The sequence below is a fragment of the Symphalangus syndactylus genome, chromosome 18 (genome assembly GCF_028878055.3).
Source record: "Symphalangus syndactylus isolate Jambi chromosome 18, NHGRI_mSymSyn1-v2.1_pri, whole genome shotgun sequence".
Classification (NCBI taxonomy): Eukaryota; Metazoa; Chordata; class Mammalia; order Primates; family Hylobatidae; genus Symphalangus; species Symphalangus syndactylus.
The window spans coordinates 26582170-26596381 of record NC_072440.2 but is presented as its reverse complement, the minus strand read 5'-3'; the positions used below and the strand labels follow the sequence as shown (position 1 = coordinate 26596381).

The window sequence follows — 14212 nt, the reverse complement described above, 5'->3', positions numbered from 1 at the left end:
GCCCCCCAGTTCCAGGGCATAATTACAAGTTTTCGTTCTGTTTATTTAGTGCATGGAAAAGACACATTTCCTCAGAAAGATTCATCATCATCTTTGACCCTCCAATAAGACATAAATGTGTTGGGAACAGGCCCCCCCCCAAAATCTCACCATAAACTGGCCCCAATCCTGGCCATAAACAAAATCTTTGCACCACTGTGACATGTTGGTGATGGCCGTGACGCCCACGCTGGAAGGTTATGGGTTTACCAGAATGAGGGCAAGGAACACCTGGCCCACTCAGGGCGGAAAACCGCTTAAATGCGTTCTTAAACCACAAACGATAGCATGATCGACCTGTGCCTGGGCATGCTCCTGCTACAGATAACTAGCCAGAGCCCATCGCTTTATTTCAGCCCATCCCTTTGTTTCCTGTAAGGAATACTTTTAGTTAATCTATAATCTATAGAAACAATGCTTATTACTGGCTTGCTGTCAATAAATACGTGGGTAAATCCCTGTTTGAGGCTCTCAGCTCTGAAGGCTGTGAGACCCCTGATTTACCACTCCACACCTCTATATTTCTATGTGTGTGTCTTTAATTCCTCTAGTGCCCCTGGGCCAGGGTCTCCCCGACTGAGCTGGTCTCGGCATAAATGGGTAGATTTAGAATCCGTCATATGTTTTAAATACATAAAATCACAGGAAGAATTTTTTTTTTTTTTTGAGACAGAGTCTCACTCTGTTGCTCAGGCTGGAGTGCAGTGGCGTGATCTCTGCTCACTGCAGTCTCTGCCTCTTAGGTTCAAGCAATTCTCCTGCCTCAGCCTCCTGAGCAGCTGGGATTACAGGCACGCACCACTATACCCGGCTAATTTTTTGTATTTTTAGTAGAGACGGGGTTTCACCATGTTGGTCAGGCTAGTCTCGAACTGCTGACCTTCTGATCCACCCACCTCGGCCTCCCAAAGTTCTGGGATTACAAGCATGAGCCACAGGAGAACATTTTAATAACTGAAGTAGCCCAGGGATTTCTAGATTGAAACTATCAGCCAATCAGCTAACTAGTTAGCTAATAATATCAGCCATGGCAATGTAGAAAGACAATCTTCCCTGCAGGCCTAAAAGACGAAAAGGGACACCTAGCCTAGAATGCTTGATTTCTTCCTTTGGTATGTAAGAAAACACGTCACAGGAATGCTTTCAGAATTAAAAGCAGTGTTTTGACTGAGTTTTATTGGTCAAACACTACTATAACTGCAGATTTCAAATTCCTGAGTGATACTGTGCCCTGGGGGGGAAAAAGAACCTGAAGAAAAGGAAATAAGTTTGAGAAGCCCAGTTGCATTTGTTTTGCTGCTTGATTTGCTTTAATATGTGGTAGAAGGACAGAGAATTTGGTAAGTTTAGTTTGGGTTTAAAAGAAAATGTACAATTTTTCATATTATTAGTGAAAAATCACATACATATTTACATCCATGGTAGGTACTGCAAGTTGCTTAATTAATATCCATTCTCTTCTTTCTTTAGGACAAACCCAATTTTGTTCATGGTGGCAATGTGCCCCACTAAAACTGTTTCCCTCCCTCAGACTCCTCTAATAGCTGGGATAGCCATATGGTCATTTTGGCCAACGAGTTGTAAGCAGAAGATTATTAGATATGGCTTCCAAGAAAGCTTTTATTTTCTGATAACAAAGGGCGGACTCAATCAGCATATACCTTTATCTTTTGTCAAACATTTGTACTTTTTCCTTCTTCCTGTTTGGAAGGAAGACTTAGGTCTGGGAGCAGAGCAGCCATCTTGGAACCATGAGCTGATCATGAGAATGAAATCCATGTATTAATATGCTAGAGCCAAGAGATGGGAACCTGGGACAATGGTGATGTTATATGGCTGCTACACCAATTCCAGGCTGCTCACCCCAGTCTTCTCTGTTACTTACCAACAAAGACAATCCTAACTAATTCTCAAAGTTAAACACTGTCACTTTCATATACCTAGAAAAAAGGAATACTTCTAGAGTATGTTTACTATACTATATATATTTACCATCCTTTGGCCGGCTGTGGTGGCTCACGCCTGTAATCCCAGTACTTTGGGAGGCTGAGGCAGGCGGATCATTCAAGGTCAGGAGTTCAAGACCAGCCTGGCCAATATGATGAAACCCTGTCTCTACTAAAAATACAAAAATTAACTGGGCATGGTGGCAGGCACCTGTAATCCCAGCTCCTTGGGAGGCTGAGAGAGGAGAATTGCTTGAACCTGGGAGGTGGAGGTTGCAGTAAGCCGAGACTGCGCCACTGCACTCCAGCCTGGGTGACAGAGCAAGACTCAGTCTCAAAAAAAAAGAAAAAAAGAAAACCAAATACCACATATTCTCACTTACAAGTGGAAGCTAACCATTAGGTACTCATGGACATAAAAATGGCAACAATAGAAACTGGGGACTTGTGGGGGGAGAGAGAGAGGGAGCAAGGGTTGGAAAACTAACTATTGAGTACAATACTCAGTACCTGAGTGACAGAATCATTTGTACCCCATACGTCAGTATCATGCAATTTACCCACATAATGAACCTGTACATATACCCTCTGAATCTAAAATAAAATTTGAAAAAAAAACCAAATACACAGAAAAGTGTAACTAAATTTTGCATTTTTAGTTAAAACAAGTAGAAGAATCAGGATGTAGAGAGGGATTCAAAAATTAAAATATTTAGTCCATGTTTTATAGGCAGCAACCTGGCATATATATCAAAAGTAATGAAAATATGGATATAGTTCCCATAATACCACTCCTGGAAACTTACCCAAAGAAATACTTAAGAAAAAAAAGTTATGTGCATGTCACTGAATGATATGACTGAAACATTTTTTTAAAAAAAGCCAAAATGTACAAATACAAAAATGTCTAGGCTCGGTGTGGTGGCTCACACCTGTAATCCCAGCACTTTGGGAGGCCAAGGCGGGCAGATCACTTGAGGTCAGGAGTTTGAGACCATCCTGGCCAACAGGGTGAAACCCCATCTCTACTAAAAATACAAAAATTAGCTGGGTGTGGTGGCGGGCACCTGTAATCCCAGATACTCAGGAGGCTGAGGCAGGAGAATCACTTGTGCCCGGTAGGCAGAGGTTGCAGTGAGCCAAGATCACGCCACTGCACTCCAGCCTGGTCAACAGAGTGAGACTCTCAAAAAAAAAAAAGGATATTTAATAATAGATATATTGCTATTCATCAAAGAAATACAAAATTTTCACTTATATTATTGCAGACAACAGGGGGCATTTTATAAAATTACTAATAGCAACTTGCAAAGCATATTGGAACATCTATACACTGTAACAGTTTGGCAGAAGGTGGAACACCTGTCTGGATGCAATGTATCATGATCATCATTGTCATTGTTGCTGGATTTCATTTATATGCTAGACATTGTACTAAATATCATACTTAAGTTATCTTATTTAATGCCCACAGTACCTGCTTGATGTAGATACTATGATCCTCATTTAACGCATGAAGAAACTGAAGCTTACAGAAGTGAAGAAATTAATCCAAGGCTGTGGAACAGGAATTGGACTCTTCTTCTGAAATACTCTAGATTTTGGAGACTAGACTCTAGACTTAACTATACTGTTTTTCAATCAGTATATGTCTAGCTTCTAGAAAATATTTATATTAACACTGTCTCACCCAATGTTTATGCATTTATTAATTCAACACATCGTTTGAAATGTCTGTTATGCCAGGCACCATACTAGATATACTGTGATGTGATCATGTAACAATGGAACAGGCAGAGCCAACAAGAAGTTGACCTATGAAACAATGGCTTTTAGCAGAGTGTTGGGTATCAAGAAATGAAGCTGCAGAAATAGGCAGGACCTGTTATTCTTAAAAAAAATCCTGTTCAGCCATGGTAAGGAGTATGCACCCAGGCCCAAAGGTAATAGGAAGCCATTTGTATTAGTTTGTTTTCATACTGCTGATAAAGACATACGCAAGACTGGGCATTTTACAAAAGAAAGAGGTTTAATGGACCTACAGTTCCACGTGGCTGGGGAGGCCTCATAGTCATGGTGGAAGTCAAGGAGGAGCAAGTCATGTCTTACACGGATGGCAGCAGGCAAAGAGAGAGCTTGTGCAGTGAAACTCCCATTTTTAAAACCATCAGATCTCATGAGATGCATTCACTATCACGAGAACAGCACAGGAAAGACCTGCGGTGTTAATCACTAATTTAATAACTTCCCACCTGGTTTCTCCCAAAACGTGGGAATTGTGGGAGTTACAATTCAAGATGAGATTTGTGTGGGGACACAGCCAAACTATATCACCATTTAAGGAGTTTAAATTTCAGAGTGACAGGACCATATTTGCATTAGCAAAGAGATGACAGTCTGATCTAGAGGTGACAGTGAGGATGAAGAGAAGTAAATAGATTCTAGAGCTCAAAGGTAGAAAGTAGAATCAACAGAGTCTGGCAAAACAAGCAATATAATAGAGAAGGCAAGCAAGACCATCAGGTTGCTGACTTGAGCCACTGGATAAATAATGGTGTTATTTACTCAAATAGCAATCACTACAGATAAGGATTTAGGGAGTAAAATTATGAGTTCCATTTTGTCTACGTTGAGTTTTTATGTGCTTGTAAGACATCCAAGTGGGGACATCTAAAATAGTCAGATGTTCAGGACTTCAGGGGAAATATGTAGACTTAAGGTATCTAGATCAGGAGATATCAGCATAGGCATGGTAACTGAAGCCTTGGAATGAGTGAGCTTGCTTAGAGAGAATGGGGGGGAAAGTACAGGTCCAGCCAAAATCTTATAGGGACCACAGAAGATCCTGCAGGAGAAACAGCATGGTCAGAGAGACAAGGGAGAGTGTGATAGCACAGAAGCCAAGAGACAGAGGTGAGTCATCAGTGGAGTTAAATGCTCCCTTCAGAATACATCCAAAGAATTAACCAAGGGTAAGCCCAAAGACTTGCCTACAAGACTATTTCAACACTGTCTGTAATGGGAAAATATTGGTAGTGGGGAAAGGAAGGGGGAATCCAACACTAAGATAGTTGTTAAATAAATGTTGGTACATCCATACAATGGAATGTTGTGTAATCTTTAAATTACATTTCTGAAGAATATTTAATGACATGGGAAAATGTTAAGTAGAAAAAGCATCTGTTTAAAAATTATGATCCCTGGCCAGCACTTTGGGAGGTCGAGGCGGGCAGATCACAAGGTCAGGAGATCGAGACCATCCTGGCTAACACGGTGAAACCCCGTCTCTACTAAAAATACAAAAAATTAGCCGGGCGTGTTGGCGGGCGCCTGTAGTCCCAGCTACTTGGGAGGCTGAGGCAGGAGAATGGCGTGAACCCGGGAGGCGGAGCTTGCAGTGAGCCGAGATCGCGCCACTGCACTCCAGCCCGGGGGACAGAGAAAGACTCCGTCTCAAAAAAAAAAAAAATAAATAAAAAAAAATAATAAAAATTATGATCCCACTTTTGCTTTTAAAATTATGCTTAATCATACAGATATATTCACAGAATATGTAGACCATAATGATATGCAATATATAAAAATGTTAACACCAAAAGTTGGAAATGGATTAGAAAGAGGCAAGACTGGGTAGTGGAATTATTGGATGGGTGGTTTATATTTTGTTGATTATATTTTTCTCATTTTCCATGCTGAACATACAGTCCTTTTACACTAAGAAAAATCTTAATAGGTTTTTGGTTAAGAAACTTGTAACACATAACACATAATATGCAGTGATTAAATTTTTGTTTTGCTTTGTTTTGTTTTTTTGAGACAGGGTCTTATTCTGTCACCCAGGCTAGAGTGCAGTGGCACGACCACAGCCCACTGCAGCCTTGACCTCCCGGGCTCAAGCTATCCTCCCACCTCAGCCTCCTGAGCAGCTGGGACCACAGGCATGCGCCACTATGCCCAGCTAATTTTTTTTATTTTTTTGTAGAGACAGAGTCTCCCTGTGTTGCCCAGGCTAGTTTCAAACTTCTAGGCTCAAGGGATCCTCCCACCTTGGCCTCCCAAAGTGCTGGGATTACAGGTGTGAACCACCATGCCCAGCCCAGTGATCAAATATTATACTTGGAGAAACTAGGTACCAACATGGTACAATATGTGTGCTATAACTTTAAGTTATAGCAGGTTATATTACTTTATAGAAAGATGCAGGATAAGGACTTGTTAGAAGAACTGTCAAAGATAAAGCTAGGGCCAGGTGTAGTGGCTCACGCCTGTAATCCCAGAACTTTGGCCAGCCTAGGTGGGTGGATCACTGAGGTCAGGAGTTCGAGACCAGCCTGGCCAACATGGTGAAACCCCATCTCCGCTAAAAATACAAAAAATTAGCTGGGCGTGGTGTCTCACGCCTATAATCCCAACTACTCAGGAGGCTGAGGCAGGAGAATTGCTTGAACCTGGGAGGCAGATGTTGCAGTAAGCCGAGATCACACCATTGCACTCCAGCCTGGGCAACAACAGCAAAACTCCATCTCATAAATAAATAAATAAATAAATAAATAAAAGATAAAGCTGGACACTAGTTGAAGACAGCAAAGACAGATTTTATTCAGTAATTAACTGTGGTAGGGGAAACAGCTAAGTTCAACTGCGAGTTGCACAGAGGTGTCTTGGAAAATGGGGGAGTAGGGAAGAGGAGCGAGCCTGGCCCCTGTAGCGTCACAGAAGTGAAACATTACAAAAAGTGGGGATGTGAGGTAGGGTCAATATCCACGTAATTAAGCCATCTAGTTCTGCCAACTGGCATTTACCCAAGTTAGGCTTCTACCCTCCCTCAGAGTCTGGGAGACAGAGGCCTTATCCTTCTTCATAACATTCAAAGGAATGGGTTTTCAGGTCCTTGACAAAGACACTCCTGAGCTGTAGAAAATACACATCCATCTCAAAGAGACAAAGAGAGTTTTTTCAAATAAATGCTCTGAGAAAGGGATGTGAAGAGTCCATGACCAGGTGTTGCTGGAACAAATGGTAAATTCTTTTGGCAGCCTTGAGCTTTGCCAGACTGGAACTCAAGGTGGACCAGGTCATCCCAGGCACATGGCCTTAGGATGCTAAAGCAATGTCAGCGTTTTGTCAAGTCTCTTAGAGCAGGGGTTTAGATGGAGATGTTTGTGCCAAATATGCAGTTCTCAAGAGCTAAGGTATCCGTGATCAAAGGGTGGGGACAGATCCAAGACAGGCGGAGCAGGTCCTTTTCCTGCCCAGCTGGGTAAAGGCCTCTGCCCTGTTAATCATGGAATAAATGAGTCCCTGGACTTTAATGCTTGCCCAGTGCCCCCCACAGAGTTAGTTCATGGATGAAGGGACATCCTGGGAAAACATGCCATATTGTCCTTCTTCTGAGGCCTCCACACACAGCAGGGCCTCACACAAGGTCACGCACACACCAGAGAGGGCACAAGAAAAGACTGAAAACCTGCCCGGGTTCTGCATGCCAAGCCAAGTGCCCTAACTCTAGGCTTCATCACCCAGAGGAAGAGGTGCCATTTTCGAATCTGCCTGCCCAGAGGAAGTACCTTTTCTTTTTATGTATATATATATATATATATATATATATATATATATATATAATATATATATTTATTATTATTATATTTTAAGTTCTAGGGTACATGTGCACAACGTGCAGGTTTGTTACATATGTATACATGTGCCATGTTGGTGTGCTGCACCCATTAACTCGTCATTCACATTAGGTATGTCTTCTAATGCTATCCCACCCCCCTCCCCCAACCCCACAACAGGCCCCGGTGTGTGAAGTTCCCCTCAGAGGAAGTACCTTTTCTAATCAGAACAAAGTGTCCTTCTATGCTAATGTGACCCTAACTGCATTAGGTTTGACACTGGCAGGCAGATTCAAGATGATTTGGGATCATCTTTTATAGGGCCCTATAACAAGACATAATTCATTATAATTGAAAATTAATTTCAGTACATCATTTTGGTTTTTGGTGGCATAGTCTATACTTTGAGGACTTGTTAGACACTCAGTTAGTCAAAACATATGTAGTATTTATACCTGTAAGTGTTTGCTAAAGGTAGAGAGCCATTATCATCCCACCTCCCTACCTCCATTCATCCTCCTGCCCCTCCCATTCCCCCACCCCTCTACCACCAGCTTCATTTACTAATTTAGAAAAATATTGCAAAGCAGAAAGCAACAACGTTACCGCTTGGCTTTCTTTATGTCAGTTTAGTTGCCCAGTTGAGGAATTTGATTAACAGCTAAATTCTGAACTGTAGATAATGCTGGAACTAAAAATGCTTTCAAAGTAAAAATTTGCATATGGAAGCAATCGATGTTGCAATAAAAAAATATATAAAGCAAAGACTACTTTACTTCAACTTCAAAAAACAAAAATCAATCAAACAAACAAAACCTGTGAAACTGAATACTCCAACTTGACAAGGATGACTTAAAAAAAGATCAGGCAAAACATTTGAATTCTTTTATATTGGAAAGGAGCCAAAATGAGAGACAAGAACAAAGATGAACTTTCAGCTCAAACAAAGACACAACCCACTGGGAAAGGCATGTTCTGCCAAGGCTTAGAGAAGGGACTCTCTTTTTCTTCCCCCATATCAAGGCTGACACAATACACAAAGTCTCTCAATTTTTCATCCTAGCCTTGATCTGAAAATGCTACAGCAAAATGGATTAGTGCTGGGGTGGGGATGGAGTGGAACTAGGCCTTCAGTGTGGGGCAGGCTTCCTTGGGCTCTCCAGTTTTCCCTGGTTCTCAAGCTTCAGTATTAAAAATGCAGAGACCTGGGTCTTCTCTCTCACTGCCTGGGCAACACAGGGAGACCCTGTCTCTACAAAAAATAAAAAAAAAATTAGCCAGAGAGGCCGGGCGCGGTGGCTCACGCTTGTAATCCCAGCACTTTGGGAGGCCGAGGCGGGCGGATCACGAGGTCAGGAGATCGAGACCATGGTGAAACCCCGTCTCTACTAAAAATACAAAAAAAAAAAAAAAAATTAGCCGGGCATGGTGGTGCATGCCTATGGTCCCAGCTGCTCAGGAGGCCGAGGTGGGAGGTTAGCTTGAGCCCGGGAGGTCAAGGCTGCAGTGGGCTGTGATCGTGCCACTGCACTTCTAGCCTAGGTGACAGAGTAAGACCCTGTCTCAAAAAAACAAACAAAACAAACCAAAACAAAAATGTATTCACTGCATATTATGTGTTATGTGTCATAAGTTTCTTAACCAAAAACCTATTAAGATTTTTCTTAGTGTAAAAGGACTGTATGTTCAGCATGGAAAATTAGAAAAATATAACAACAAAATATAAACCACCCATCCAATAATTCCACTACCCAGTCTTGCCTCTTTCTAATCCATTTCCAACTTTTGGTGTTAACAGTTTTATATATTGCATATCATTATTGGTAGTGAGATTCCAGTCCAGGAAATCAGGAATGGGACCAAAGAATTTTAAAATAAGTAATACAGGTCTATCTTTATCAAAACTCTTCATAGCTGGTGAGAAACTGAGACAACAAAACGTAGTATGTCTATGGTGTAGAGAGAAAATGTTGATTAAATTGTTCATCAACTCTCATAGTTCGTTTGCAGATTCTTTAGAGTTTTCTATGTACAAGATCATGACACCTCAAATAGAAATTTACTTTCTCCTTTCCAATCTTGATTGCTTTTATTTCTTTTGCTTGCCTAATTGCCCTGGCTGGAACATCCAGTACAATGTTGAATAGAAATGATGAGAGAAAACATCCTTGTTTTGTTCCTGATCTTAGGGGAAAAGCTTTCAGTCTTTAATCATTAAGTATGGCATTGGATGAGGGTTTTTCACAGATGCCCTTTATTGGTTTTTGTCAAATTTTTTTTCTGTGTCAATTAAGATTATCTTGTGATTTTCTTTTACTCTGTTAATTTGGTGCCTTCCATTGATTAACTTTATTTATTTATTTTTTATTTTTTATTTTTTTTATTTTTTGAGACCAAGTCTCACTCTGTTGCCCAGGCTGGGGTGCAATGGCACGATCTCTGCCTCCCGGGTTCAAGCTATTCTCATGCCTCAGACTACCTAGTAGCTGGGACTACAGGCGTGAAGCACCATGTCCGTCTAATTTTTGTATTTTTAGTAGAGATGGCGTTTCACCATGTTTGCCAGGCTGGTCTCGAACTCCTGACCTCAGGTGATCCACCCTCCTTGGCCTCCCAAAGTACTGGGATTACAAGTGTGAGCCACCATGCCCAGCCTGATTCACTTTCATATGTTGAACAAACCTTGCATTTGTGGGATAAATTGATTGGTCATGGCATGTAATCCTTTTTATATGATGCTGGCTTTGATTTTCCAGTATTGAGGAATTTTGCACCCGTGTTCATAAGGGATACTGGTCTGTAGTTTTCTTTCCTTGTAATATCTTTGGCTTTGTTATCAGAGCAATACTGACCTCATAGAATAATTTAGGAAGTATCCCCTCTTCTATTTTTTGACAGCATTTAAGAAGGACTAGTGTTAATTCCTCTTTAAAGGTTTGGCAGAATCTAGCAGTAAAGCCATCTGTGCTTGGGCTTCCTTTGTGGGTAGTTTTGGATTACTAATTCTTTTCACTAGTTATAGGTCTACTGAAATTTTCTTGAGCCCATTTTTACAGTTTGTGTATTTTTAGGAATTTGTCTATTTCATCTCAGTTATCTAATTTGTTGGCACACTAATCATAGTATTCTCTTATATCCTTGTTATTTCTGTAAGATCAATGTAATGTCTCCTCTTCCACTCCTGATTTGAGAAATTTGAGTCTTCTTTCTTTTTGTTTTATCAGTCTATCTAAAGACTTGTCATATTTTGTTGATCTTTTCAAAGAACGAATTTTTGGCTTAGTTGACCTTCTCTATTGTTTTTCTATTATCTATTTATTTCCATTCTTTTTTTTTTTTTTTTTGAGACGGAGTCTTGCTCTGTCACCCAGGCTGGAGTGCAGTGGCGCGATCTCAGCTCACAGCAAGCTCCGCCTCCCAGGTTCACACCATTCTCCTGCCTCAGCCTCCCGAGCAGCTGGGACTACAGGCGCCCACCACCACGCCCAGCTAATTTTTTGTATTTTTAGTAGAGATGGGGTTTCACCGTGTTAGCCAGGATGGTCTCGATCTCCTGACCTTGTGATCCGCCTGCCTCGGCCTCCCAAAGTGCTGGGATTACAGGCTTGAGCCACCGTGCCCGGCCTTATTTCCATTCTTTATTTACTTCCTTCTTCATGCTTTGGATTTAGTTTGCTCTTCTTTTTCTTGTTTCTTAAGGTAAAAGGTTAGGTTACTGATCTGAGATCTTTCTTCTTTTCCAATGAAGGTGTTTACAGGTATACATTTCCCTCTGAGCACTAGTTTTGCTGCATCCTCTAAGTTTTGGTATGTTGTGTGCTTGTTTTCATTCACTTCAAAGTATTTTTGAATTGCTGTTGGGATTTCTTCTTTGATCCACTGTTTACTTAGGAACATGTTGTTTAATTTTTACAAATTTGGTAATTTGTCAAATTTTCTTATGTTATTATTTCTAATTTCATTCCATTGACAAAGACATACCTTATATAATTTTCATCTTTTAAAATTCATTGAGACTTGTTTTATGGCCTAAAATATGGTCTATCCTGGAGAATGTTCCATGTGCCCTTGAGGGAAATGTGTATTGTGCTGCTTTGCAATGGAATGTCCTATATATGTCTGTCAGGTCTGGTTGATAAACAGTATTGTTTTAGTCATCTATTTCCTCACTAATTTTCTGTCTAGTTGTTTTACTCATTATGGAAAGTGTGGTATTTAAGTTTGACTATCATTGAATTGTCCATTTCTACATTCAGTTCTGTCAGGTTTTGCTTCATGCATTTTGGGGCTCAGTTTTAGGTAATTATGCATGTATAATTGTTATATTTTCCTGATGGATTGACCCTTCTCTCATAAAAAATGCCCTGTATCTAGTAATTTTTTTGCATTAATGTCTACTTTGATCCTACTATAGCTACTGTAGTTCTCTTTTGCTGTGTGCATGGTATCGTTTTCCATCTTTTTAATTTCAACTTATTTCTTTGATGAATAACTTTTATATGCTTATTGACCACTTGAATATCCTCTTTTGTAAAGTGCCTCTTCATGTCTTTGCCCATTTTTTATTTTCATTTTTGTCTCTATCTTATTGATTTGTAGCAGTTCTTCATACGTTATAGATACAAGACCTTTGTAGAATGTACTATTGCAAATGTTTTTTTCTGCTTTGTAGAGTCTCTTTTCACTTTTTTCTTTTCTTTAATTTAAAGTTAATAATTTTTATTCAAGGAATTCCACGTTGTGATTTCTTCCACTGTCCAACAAGGTCACTTTAGATCCTCTAAAGAGCTGGAGTCAAAAGATTTATCTTCAAGTTAGCCCTTTTTAATAAAACTGATGCATATTTTAATCCAGTTGTCCTGTCAGCCCATAATTCTTTTATTTTGGCTTCTGTTATCTCCTTTTAATATGGTTATACTGATGAAGACTTCAAAATTTACCAAGAATCTTTGGGATCTAATTTCTTTTTTCTTTTTTTTTTTTTTTTGAGACGAGTCTCGCTCTGTCGCCCAGGCTGGAGTGTAGTGGCGCAATCTTGGCTCACTGCAAGCTCCGCCTCCCGGGTTCAAGCAATTCTCTGCCTCAGCCTCCCGAGTGGCTGGGATTACAGGTGCCCACCACTACGCCAGGCTAATTTTTTTGTATTTTTTTTAGTAGAGATGGGGTTTCACCATCTTGGCCAGGCTGGTCTTGAACTCCTGACCTTGTGATCCACCCACCTCGGCCTCCCAAAGTGCTGGGAGTGAGCCACCGCACCCAGCCCGGGATCTAATTTCTTTAATCAATTTACTTTAGGGTCCTTTTTACTGTAGGTGGTAGATCTGCCTGGTTCTCAATTTGATACCCCTCTATTAACATGAATGAGTTCAAATCATATTCATTCCTAAGTGATCACACTTAAGAATAGTACAGATGTGTGGAATATGCCAATACCTTTAACTCCAGACATCATCAAGATAAAAGCCTTTAAAACAAAAAGCCATCGTATGTATCAAGTCAATATGAAATTGGAATGCAAAATTAATACTGCTGAGGATTTCCCCATATCCCATGCTGTTTAACTACCTCTTCTACAGTCCTAGAATCAATTTTTTTTATTAAGAGACATGGTCTGAGCCAGGTGCGGTGGCTCAAGCCTGTAATCCCAGCACTTTGGGAGGCCGAGGCGGGTGGATCACGAGGTCAGGAGATCGAGACCATCCTGGCTAACACGGTGAAACCCTGTCTCTACTAAAAAATACAAAAAATTAGCCAGGCATGGTGGCGGGCACCTGTAGTCCCAGTTACTCGAGAGGCTGAGGCAGGAGAATGACGTGAACCCAGGAGGCGGAGCTTGCAGTGAGCCGAGATCATACCACTGCACTCCAGCCTGGGTGACAGAGTGAGACTCCATCTCAAAAAAAAAAAAAAAAAAAAAGAGACAGGGTCTGTCTTAATAAAAAAAAGCCTGTTACCCAGGCTGGAGTACAGTGGTGCCATTCAAGGCTCAGTGCAGCCTCCAACTCCCAGGCTCAATCCTCTTGCCTCAGCCTCCCCTTCCTGAGTAGCTGCAACCACAGACACATGCCCCAATACTCAGGTAATTTTTAAATTTTTGTAGAGATGATGTATTTGTTACTTTCTTGCCCAGGTTGGTCTTGAACTGCTGGCTTTAAGCTATACTCCCACCTCGGTGTGGGGATTGCAAGCTTGAGCCACTGTGCCTGGCCTGGAACCAACCTTTATGGCTATCAATACTCCCATCAGTTAACTGTCTCAGGTATAATATCCCTCCTTATATGTATCAAAACGCATACTGAACAATGAGTTCTGGGTTGCAAAAGAGGATTTATTTTTGCACTTATCCATAAGTCTTTGTCCACAAGTTAAACAAAAACATACATGTCATGCACGTCCGTGTAAAGAGACCACCAAACAGGCTTTGTGTGTGCAACAAGGCTGTTTACTCCACCCGGGTGCAGGCGGGCTGAGTCTGAAAAGATAGTCAGGGAAGGGAGATAGGGGTGGGGCTGTTTTATAGGATTTGGGTAGGTAGTGGAAAATTACAGTCAAAGGGGGTTGTTCTCTGGCGGGCTGGGGCGAGGGGGTCACAAGGTGCTCAGTGGGGGAGTA

The 14212-nt window shown here is 41.0% G+C and overlaps 1 non-coding gene across 1 annotated transcript; it reads right to left on the bottom strand.

Annotated features, from left to right (window-relative positions):
* Positions 1 to 13863: 13863 nt before the first annotated feature.
* LOC129468717 (small nucleolar RNA SNORA40) lies at positions 13864 to 13991 on the bottom strand. The gene has a single exon (XR_008652795.1). It is a non-coding gene; the product is annotated as a small nucleolar RNA SNORA40 (small nucleolar RNA).
* Between the last annotated feature and the right edge of the window lie 221 nt (positions 13992 to 14212).